Here is a 10,009-nt window from a genome sequence, read left to right on the forward strand (position 1 = left end):
CAGCTTGTTTAGGCCAAACGCATATTATCCCACTTGACTCAGAATTCCACATTTGTGACAGTGCTTATTTTTACATGTGCTATATTAATCACCTCACCTCAACTCAATCTGCAAGCTGCTGGCTTGCATATGCACAATACTCTTCACCTCCGCAAAATTTTCCATGCCTAGCTCCTGTTGTTCTGTAAACTTAATTGCTCAAATTCAACTGCCAGGTATCTGCCCCTGGTACAAGTCCTGCTTAAACAGCACTCTGCAGACTTGCGTCAGCTCCCTGACCTCCACTGCCTTGAAGTTAAGGACCTTAAGAACTCTTAAGCCTCTTCACAGTCTCACTCTAGTCTAAACTATCTCTGCTATCTTCTCTAGCTTTATATCCCTTTCCATAATCTTCCTTTTAACTTATGTTTTGTTTCAGTACCTTGGCTTTACTCTCCAGAATTCCCTCATTAAATCATTTCTTTCTCTACTTTGGAAACATTTTGAAGACTCCTGTTTTTAACCAAATTATAAGTCATTCCATCTGACTCTCTAACCATAGCTCGTTTATCTTTGTTAAGCATTTTACCTATTTTATTTATTCTTCCTCATCTTCGGCAAAGCAGCGGGGGGCATTTTCCATGCTAAAGGCAGTTGAAGGGTAGCTAGAATCAAAAAGAAAAGTAGCCAGATAAGCAACGGTGTCACTTTAAGGAAACAATTGCTGTTTGTAGGTTGGTCACTCTGACTCATTGCATATAGAGGACGTTGAATTTGGTACAGGGAGGTAACCAATGAAAGCTTTTAGTTTTTTTCATGAAATGAAACACTACCTACCAAACAGTTTTCAATTAACAGTTTAAATTTAACAAAAGTTGGAAGCAGGTTACTTAGAAGTTTTGAACTTGTCGTGTCTTGTTTTGGTAACTGAGTGCTTAAACTGCAATGTTAATCTTGCCATGAAGATTCAGATTGATTCTTTAAATTTTATTTCGAAGGGTAGACACTTAAATCTGATTGCATTCTTTAATGAAAGTTTCCAAAAGCCATCTATATAGGCCCAGACTTTTTGAGAGCCAGACAGTTAGTTATTATTCCAGGATAGAATGGAGCTGTGCAGGGGGCCCTGCAGAATCTCTATCCTATTAGACTCTGATTGAAATGAAGGTTTCTGCTGGGCAATTCCTTTGCATTCGGAATCTCTGAAAGTTTCCATAAATTGGAGAAGTTGGAAGGTTCCGCAGAAATTAAACAAGTAATTACTCAAGAAAAGTTGGACTATTAAATATATAGTCAAACTCCTGTCCTTTCTGAACCCACTCACCCATTCTCCCACTCTGGACCTGATTTGCTTCTGCCACATCCCTGGATTCAGTCCCCGCCTTCCCTGGTCTGAACTGAAGTCTGCAACTCCCTCTTCATGGCCCAACAACCAATGCCCTCACCCCTCTCTTACCCCCAAACCCCCCAATCAGGACTGGACATTCATCTTCCTCCGCGACAAGGTAGACCCAGTATTACTCATCCACCCTGGCCTACCTTATCTGTATCAATTACCTGGCCCCTTCGTCACCATGCATCCTGACATTCCACCTACATGGCATCCTACCTCTTAATCTGTTGGCATCCTACTGACCTGACACCTGATCCCCACCACCTAATCCCTGCCCACTTGGTACCCTATCCCACCTGGCACCCCATCCATCTCAAAACCCATCCACCTAATACGCTACCCTCTGGAACCCTACCCCTATTCACCTATCCAGCATCCCCTCCGTCATCCTACACATGGTACCTATCCTTTATTCACAGTATCCCACCCACTTGCACCCTACCACCATACTTCTAAGAACATGGCACCCTACCCCTATCTCATCTGGAACCCATTCCATGTGGCAGTCTACCCTGACACCTTCCTTATGTACTTACCATTTAGCAACAGCTATCAAAGTCCCTATCTGTTATTCTGGGCCTTTCCATTTCAGAATACGGCACCTGACTGCTATCAGAAAGTGTGTGTGGTCTCCTAAAACTAGTGAAGGGTGAAATAGGACAAATCTTTTCTTTTAAACATTAAACCAGCAAACTAAAATTCAAAGCAAAACTCTGCACTACAAGAGAACTGTCAGAATTGAAGTACCACTGAACCCTGATCAGAATCTCCTGTCAGAAATCTGCCTGTGATTGTCACTTCTTGGAACATCTAATAGATAATTACTATGATATGTTCAATCAATATTTTAAAACACTAACCGTGCAATTATGAATCTTCGTCATGCATTGCTTTGCTGTGGAAAAGACCCTAAAATATAGTGTTTTGTTAGAATCTGTTTCTAGGTTACTATGATGCACCAGGGTGTTGCATATATGAATGGAAAGCTGCCTTCCATAGAACATTAAAGTTGTTGAAAATAAAACTTGTGTATCCAGAGAACGTATTTGGAACGAATTATCTTATTGGATGGGATTCTGTCTGTTGGCCCATTGGTTTGTGTATATCAAAGTCATTTGTCTTGTCATTGGCAACTTTGGTGTTAGCTCCTGTAAAAGAGTAGTAATACAGTTCACACCAGTTAATTTTCAGCCTATTTATAGGGTGACCCTTGTTCTTTGTAGATTGTCAGCAGAAATGACTGGTTAAAAGTAGCATTTTAGTTTGCCTAGGGAAGTTATCAAAACTCAATGTTCGATCATGTGAATTGCATTATGGTGAACCGTTTTAATGTTTAGTAATGGTGTCAATTCTATTACACTGTAAGAGCATCCTGATGATTTAATATAAAACCCAAACACTTTGTGACATTGAGCCTTTCAAACCAAAAAGATCACATGTTTAATTAAACAACCTAGTAACATTCACTTTCTGGACTCAAACTTGGTCAAGATGTCACAATATTGACACAGCACCTTATCTGTGGAACCATCCTGAAGTAAGCATGTGTCATTAGTTTACGGAGAGAATTGAAAAGAGGAAATTGATTAAGGTTTCAAGGATAGTAGGAACTGCCGATGCAGGAGAATCTGAGAGAACTTCCGTCAGCTTTCCTGCTCCTCTGATGCTGCTTGGCCTGCTGTGTTCATCCAGCTCTACACCTTGTTATCCCATAATTGATTATTGTGTACTATTTGCACAGGAAAAGTTTAAAACTTTTCAAACTTTAGAGCACTTGTTCTTGCAACTTACATAGTCTGAAAATGTTACATCAAATAATTCTTAGATCTGAGGTGGACAAATAGCATAACTTTCATCATTTATAAAATTCACATCCAGGCTTCAAGCTTATTTGAGGATTGGTTGCCTATTTCAGAAATGGCCTGATTCCCTTAGTTTTTGTAATGCTACTAGTGTACCTGGGTTAACAGGTGAACAGGCAATATAAAAAGATATTCCGTGTAGATGTCTTAGATGTAAAAATATCAAAAGGGAATTAGATGGTTATTTGAAAAGGAAGAATGTGCAGAGTTACAGGGAGAAGGTGGGCGAATGGTCTAAGTGAGCTGCTTGGTTAGAGAGCAAAGACGCAATGTGCTGAATCAGTACCAGTGGGAGGTGGCATAGTGGTAGTGTCACTGACATCCAGAATCTAGAAATTCAGATTAATTCTGAGGGCATTTGCTCAGATCCCACCTTGGCAGATGGTGGATTTTAAATTCAATAAAAATAAATCAAATGAAAGGCTAGTCTAATGATGACTATGTAACTACTGTCAATTGTCATTAAGAACCCCTCCCGTTCACTAATCCCTCCATCTGGAAGGAAATCTGCTGCCCTTAGTCTGGCCTGCATGCGATTCCCAACCCACAGCAGTGTGTGGTTGACTCTTAATTGTCCTATTGGCAATTGGAGATGGGCACTAAATGCTGTCCTAGCTAGCAATACCCACATCCAATGAAGAAATTTAAAAAAAAACTGTAATTCTGCAAATTAATTAAATAGGTTGAAAGGTTTACTGAATCAGACCTATTTGAGAAGCTTACAACTTTTTCTGTTCAAACAATAAGCAACAATGTTTTTCTCATCACTTTTTTCTCTTCTTAAGCCAATGACAGATGCTTCCTTTAAGGATGGTTCCATTGTTGGTGTCAGCCATGTGCACACTATTAGACTAAAAGTTGAATGCTACTAGGTTTTTGATTAAACCTTCCATTTTGTTGGTCATTTTCATAGCTCCTGTTTGTTGAACAGGATAGAAGCCTATTGAGTTTTTGACAGTGGATAGTAGCATCATGAAACATTTTAACTTTTCCCCTATTTCAAATATGAGAAAGCTAGCATGTCAACTTTTCAGGGCTTGTGTTAACTTAGGCTCGATGCTGTAGAAATGCCAAACGTTGACTTTACCTTTATTTTATTTCAGTGAAACAGAAGCTTGGTACTATCATAGTAAGTTCACAAACAGTTAAATGAACAAATAAATGTTTATTTCCCCCACCAAAGTGCTGTTGTGAAAAGGTGTTTCCTAAAAATAATTGATTCAAATATTGTAAGAGGATCAGGTTATTAGCTTAGCATTTGGAACTACACCTATCTCTCCAAAGTCTCAATCATGAAATGATTCTTATGATTTTTTCTAACATATATCTTTAAAATATTAATGTTATGAAGTACAGAAAAATTTGTGAAACTGGTTGTTTAACGCAAATTGTAACCAAAACCAATGAAGGGAGAAATAAGGACTTTTTTAATATGGTAAAATAATATCTTGAACCACCAAACTAAAATACAAAGCGAAGTCTAGAACATTTAATCACTATGGACTGTAGGAAATCTGTTTTAACACTAAGTACTTCCTTATCAGTAACGCTTGGTCAGGTGTTAAGGCATATCTTGTAATGTTGGAAACTTGTGAGTTATTAATTATGTGTTGATGATATTGGGGAAAATATCTTATCACTAGCTGTAAATGTCAATAGATCTACTTCAAGCAGTCTTTGGCAGTAGTTTTGCAACAACTAGCTTTGAAGAATGTTTGTCCTTGAAATGGTTGTCAGAAGAACAATGCCATAAAAGAGCCACAAAAGTTTTAGCAGAATACACATTGTATTATGGAACAAAAATCTTATGAAACACAATTGATGTTCTTTAATATAGGAAATCTAAAATGTCTAATTAAAATATATTGCAATTTAGTGCGAAGTCTGTTTACTACTAACTGATTAAAATAGTAAAACTTAAAAAAATTAAGAATTAAATGCAAGTTCAAACTACACTCCTCATTTTCCATCCATGATTTTATAAAGCAGCAAACAGTAAACATACTTTGACAACAAACTTAACTAGAAGTATATTTAAAACTATCTTGAATTGTACATTAAGGCAGAGAAAAATGGAGATCTCCACTGTGTAAGTTAATTTTCCAATTTTTTTTAGAGAGTCTTTACTCTGCAAATATTTGTCTGGTATCAGTAGTTATAGAATCTTTTTACAGACAGTTACAGCCTTATAGATACTGCCTGGCTCCAGTTTCAATATTCAGCAGTGTTGTGTATGCATGCATGCTTATATGGATGCACAGTGCTTTGCTTTTAGCTATTAAATTTTAATGTTTTCAGAGCATGCTGGGAATGTCTGCTTTCAGAACATTTAGAGCAACTCAGAGTAAGTTTATAAAATTCCCAGGAGGTCCCTGAGCAATTTTTAAACCAAGTTTGACACAGCTCTGGAGTTATACCTCCAGCATCATCAAACCCGAGAAGCATGAGACTGAATCAGATTCAAGTTCAGCTATGCTGCAAGTTGTCATTTTAACATCACAGCAAATTGAAAATTACAAAAGCACCAGTGTAATTGTACTCGTAATGTAGGTCATGAAAAAAGAACATCGGTTCATGACCAATGCAGTGAGGTTGTAGTTAAAGTGCAGATTGTATTCGTGGGATAATCCATTAACAATGGATATCTGTGTGTGCAAAATCTTGGTTCGGCTTCAGTTGGAATACCATTTTATTTCTCTCGTCATGTTGTTAAGTGTTTGGAAGTGTGCAGAGGAGGGCCACAAATTAACCCCCAGTCTAAAACAGCTTAGTTAACATGATAAGCTCAAACATCTTGATTTATATATTTTAAAAATAAAGTAGATGTGAGTCTGCTGTGTGGAAGTGACAGCTTATTTGCAAAATTAAGGACCCGTTTAAAAACCATTTTACTAATTAGTTGCTGCGCAAACCTTTGGGCATTAATTGCCAACTTAAGTGCCTCAATTGATGGCAGGACAGGAAGTCTCTCCATGGGTCTTCTCACCACAGACGTTTTAGAGGTAGAAGGAGGAAGTTGGCAGTATCACCACTCATCACCCTCCCACCTGATTAAATGCCCGTCATCACCAGTTTCATCATGATAGAGGGAAGAACATTCTGGCCCACAGCTTTATAGGACAAGCTGGATGGACTGTTGCTTTTATTTTCATGTTTAACATGTTCTGAAATAGTTTATAGGGTATGTGACTGTATAAATACTTTATGTAATTGCACATATTTTATTAAGAAACTTTTGTTGTGTGTAGTCTCTTTGTTGGACCAGTAGCTGGCCCTGAAATAAATTGCTGAAGGTTAGCACGATAAAGGTTATTTAAAAACAAGTATTTTGTTTAATGTGGCACAAGGAGCAGGGGTGCTTTCTAAGCTTTACATTAAAATTGCAGGCTGCTGTCAGACACTGTGTTTCATCCACCATCCAGTCTTCTCCCCTGTGCACCCACTGAGGTTCAGCACCATGGTTGCCCCTGGTAAACTTGTAGTTTGTCAGGGGTATGAGTGGGGAAGGGGGGATTTTGTCTGGGGATTTGGATTTGTCTGTGAAGTGGGGTGTTGTTGAAATGTTTGAACATTCATGTTGATTTATAGGCCTGTGCTTCTCATTGCAGCCTTTGATATTGGCAACCTCCTCAGCATACATTGCTGTTGCCTGGGCATTTGTGATCTGACAGAACATCTGTCATGTTCTGATAATGTGACAGGCCAAGTCTGATGATGTCTTGTGCCTCAGTTCAGTCATAGCAGTTATTGCTGTCACTGGTTCACTCTGGTGTTCTGGCCCAGTATACCGGCAAATTTCATTAATAAAATTCAGGTATTTTGTGAATACCTTGTGATTATGTTCAGTCAATTATTGTCAAATATCATTTAGTGACTGAATTATATATTTGCTTGTAATTTTTTTTGTAGAGTTGTGAGTTCTGCTGTGGCTGTACAATACAGTCATATCTGCAGTCTTCTTCAGTGCACTAGGCTGTGTAGTACATGAGAGTCAGTGACGTGGGTGCATGCTACATAACAGGGAGGTGATGGCCTTGTGGTATTATTGCTGGACTGTTAATCTAGAGACACAGATAATGTTCTGGGGTCCTGGGTTTGAATGCTGCCAATGGTAGATGGTGGAAATTGAATTCAATAAAATATCTGGAATTGTTGATTGTTGGGAAAAATCCATCTGGTTCACTAATGTCCTTTAGGGAAGGAAACTGCTATCTTTACCTGGTCTGGCCTACATGTGACTCCAGACCCACAGCAATGTGGTTGACTCTTAACTGCCCTCTTGGCAATTAGGGATGGACAATAAATGCTGCCTAGCCAGCGAAGCCCTCATCCTGTGAATGAATAAAGAATTTCCTAACCCTAACCTTTAACGTTCTGACACAAAATTAATGCTTCATGGAATTTTCTTTCTTTGAGTCTAATTTTGTTCCCCAGCCTTGGAAGTAGTTCCAAGAACACCAATATTTCAGTGAAAGATGTACTAACAGTTTTTGATTAAAACCTATTTGTAAAAAGAAACATGGACTGGCAGGGAAATTTCCTTCATAATAGCAAAATTTGTGGTTTTGCAACTTTCTGCTCTCTTGCAGAGACCAAAGATTCTCCAACAACCTATTTCATAAAGGTTGCCATGTGGTATTACAGGATTAAAGGGTCTATTCAGTCCCATTGTGTTTCTGTCCTCTAGTTGTTGGAATGGGTGAACATGTAATTAAGAAGGATGAAGGGCTACATTTTGGTGGAAATATGAGAAGAGGCAATATAAAATGAAGGATACATTTATAAGGGAGGTACAGAAGCAGAGGGACCTGAAGTATATGTGCACAAATCATTAAAGATAATAAGGCAGGTTGAGAAAGCAACTAATAAGGCATATCAATAGAATACAAAAGCAAGGAAGATATATTGACTATTTATAATCTACTAGGTTGACCTCAACTGGAGCATTTTGATCAATTCTGGGTAAAACACAAAATGTATGTGAGGCATGAGAAAGGATGCCAGAAACATTATTGGGAGCCATTCCATAGATGAGGGACTTCAGTTATCTTGATAAATTAGAGAAGCTGGGGCTATTCCCCTCAGAAAAGAAAAGGTTGAGTGGAGATTTGATGGAGACACTTTGAAATCCTGAGGGTTTCCTTTGGTGATAAAGTCGAGATTCACAGGATGCTGGTTTAAGGTGACCAAAAAGAACCAAGGGTTACATTAGGAAAGCTTTTATGAGCAGTGAGTTGATGAAATCTGGAGTGCATTGTTTCAGACTCTGGTGGAGACAAATTCAACTGTAGCTTCCAGAAAAGAATTTATTAATTATGTGAAGACAAATAAAAAGGAAAGACAAGGGAGTCAGACAAGCTAAATCTCTCTTGCAGAGTGCTGGCATGGACATGACAGGCCAAATGGCCTCCTTCTGGACTGTAATCATTTTACAATACTATGAATGTTTCCTACAGCAATCCAAAACTAATCCTGTTATTGTCCTCTTTACCCCTATGTTGGTTGCATTCATCCACGCTCTTCCACAAGATGTAGTGGTTTCTGCCTGAACCATTCCCACTGACAAAGCATTTAATGCTCCAATAACTTTTTGTACAACAGTTTTTTCTCCTAACATCTCTCTTCATTCGCATTGACATTTTTAAAAATGATGATCTCCACCTACAGAGATTGCTTTTGCTTTGTCCATCAAATTCCTCCATAATTTAAAAGACCCCGCTTAGATATTGCTGTAGTTTGCTCTGCTCCAATGGAAGCAATCTTAATACCTTAAATCTCTTTAGTATATTAATGGTTTTCCATCACTGGCATCATCCTGTATTAGTATTGCTACTATTGTAACGTTCCCAGGAATGCATTCAACACTCGTAACTACTGCCTAATAAATATATTGTACATTTTTTCTCTGTCTAGCATTGAATTCTATTCTCTTATTTATGAAATCTGTTTTTTTTTCAGTCTTTAACAAACAGCTCTCACATTTGCACAGAATTATCTATGTCAGTGCCTGAGACCCAGCTGTTAATCCACCTCTTCAACTTGTTTTTTAAATCAAATATGTACTCAAAAAATGATTACCTCACATTTGTCCCCTTTAAATTGCTTCACCTATATGTTTTCCCATTCCAAGTAATACTAATGCATAACTGGGGATATTTAGAGACATCTCATAGCTTGCCAAATCCAAGTGAAAGATCACTGCAGAAGATGGTGGTCGAGGAAGAAGATGAGAAAAAATAGTGGGAAAAACTGAGAAAGAAAATAGCTTCAATGAGAATTTTCATGGCAGGAAGAAAGCTAACAAGATGAGACAGCTTTGAGAAAGCATTACTAAACACAGAGCATTATATTTGAATGATCATCCTCCGATTGTTGAGTGGAAAGGAAGCAGCAGTTTGATGTTTGAGGAACACAGGATTTAGACCATGACATAAATTCAGGAAAGATTGTTCAGAAAATATCAAATAAGTTCAGGATCAGAATTCTGACGCCAGTTTGTTCAGATTTAGGATGCAATTTGAAATTGACAGAACAGGGATGGCTAGACTGCCTGTGTATTCTGAGGAATGCACATGCCAAAGAAAGCATTAGAGAGGAATCGATCATTGACCAGAAACTCAACTGGACTCACCACATAAATACAGTGGCTACAAGAGCAGATCATAAGTTAGGAATACTGCAGCAAGTAACTCACCTCCTGACTCCTCAGAGCCTGGCCACCATCTACAAGGTATAAGTCAGGAGTGTGATGGAATATTCCACACTTGCCTGGATA

The sequence above is a fragment of the Rhincodon typus genome, chromosome 3 (assembly GCF_021869965.1).
Source record: "Rhincodon typus isolate 14 chromosome 3, sRhiTyp1.1, whole genome shotgun sequence".
In the NCBI taxonomy this organism is placed as follows: Eukaryota; Metazoa; Chordata; class Chondrichthyes; order Orectolobiformes; family Rhincodontidae; genus Rhincodon; species Rhincodon typus.